This window comes from Trichosurus vulpecula, chromosome 8, assembly GCF_011100635.1.
Source record: "Trichosurus vulpecula isolate mTriVul1 chromosome 8, mTriVul1.pri, whole genome shotgun sequence".
Taxonomy (NCBI): domain Eukaryota; kingdom Metazoa; phylum Chordata; class Mammalia; order Diprotodontia; family Phalangeridae; genus Trichosurus; species Trichosurus vulpecula.
The window spans coordinates 75,900,049-75,901,475 of record NC_050580.1 but is presented as its reverse complement, the minus strand read 5'-3'; the positions used below and the strand labels follow the sequence as shown (position 1 = coordinate 75,901,475).

Here is a 1,427-nt window from a genome sequence, read left to right as displayed (position 1 = left end):
TACACTTGGGACCAACTTCGCAAATACGAGATGGGGAAATACAGTCCTAAAGATGCTTGTCCGAAAAATATCTGGGGGTTGTAGTGGACTGGACTCTCACTACGACTCGATAGTGTCATATGGTAGCCAAAAAGAGCTAATGTGAACTTCAGCTGTTTTAAGAGAAGCATAAAAAGGCTGACTGAGGAAGCTTGCAGGCTCCAGCATGGCAGTGGTACCCTCCGATTTTTGGCAGCCAGCCTAAATCTTCCTGGAAACCAGCATGGCCACAGCGGTGCTGGAGCCATATTGGAAGCATGTCCCCAAGACCTGGAAGGACTTTGTAGAGTTGATTCAATGTGATTTCTATAATGATGTCAAGTTTCACAGGATCATCAAAGACATCATAGTTCAGGGTAGTATTCTAAAAGGTACAGAGAGAGGTGATACATCTATCTATGGCAAGCACTTTGCAGATGAACTTATCCAGAGTTGAAATTCACAAGGGATGGAATGCTTGCAGTGGTTAATGCATGGTCAGACAACAGCAGCAATCAATTCTTTGTGACTTTGGCCCCCACCCAATGGCTTGATGGGAAGCACACCATTTTTGGCCATGTGTGCCAGGGCACAGGCATGTTGAATCAAGTGAATAAGGTAAATTCAGATGCCAAAGACTATTCTGTTGATGATGTAAAGATTATCAAGGCTTACCCATCTGAATAAAATCAGAGTCTAGGCAGATGTTTCCAGTCCCAACAAGTGGCTTTATCTGTTCCTTGGAGATTACTCCACTGACTAGTCCCTAGGAGACCTGTAGATATCAGGAGAAAAAGACCTCCACACTCTGATTTATTTGTTCTCCATTAGAGTCATCATTGGACTTAGTTATGTAGTTTCAGTCTTGTCCTGCAAATTTAGCCCAGTGTCTCCCATACACCAGAGATGAGAGTGAATTTTAATAAGGCACTTCTTTCCTTCTTCTCAGCACATAAATGTCAAAACATTTGTACATACACACATTACTGCAATTGACCAGAACTGTTCTCTCCTGTACTTGTCACTTCTGATTCATCTGGGGAAAAATGAAAAAGAATCAGGAGATATTGCTGAGAGAGAGAGAAGCATGGCTTCCAATTATAAGGAAGCTAAGGGGCCTTCCATTTCTAAATCTATGACCCTATGATCCTATGGTGAATTCTAGGAGGACCCACAGCTAATTTTTCATTCACTTGGAGAAATCAGTTCTAATCCCAGCCATTCCAGGAACTCATTGTGGGCAATCTAATAGTCTCAATATACTCTGCCAGAAGTGTGTCAAGCCACTTCTGGAATATTGTGTTCAGACTGGGGCACTAAAGTTGATGAAAGATGGAAAATGACCAGAGGAAGAAAGCCTGAATGGTCTCGAATCTATGCCTTATAATGCTTGGTTAAAGACACTGGAG

At 42.4% G+C, this 1,427-nt stretch overlaps 1 pseudogene; it reads left to right on the top strand.

Moving 5' to 3' along the window:
• Positions 1-202: 202 nt before the first annotated feature.
• LOC118829554 lies at positions 203-705 on the top strand (annotated as a pseudogene).
• The last annotated feature ends 722 nt before the right edge of the window (positions 706-1,427 follow it).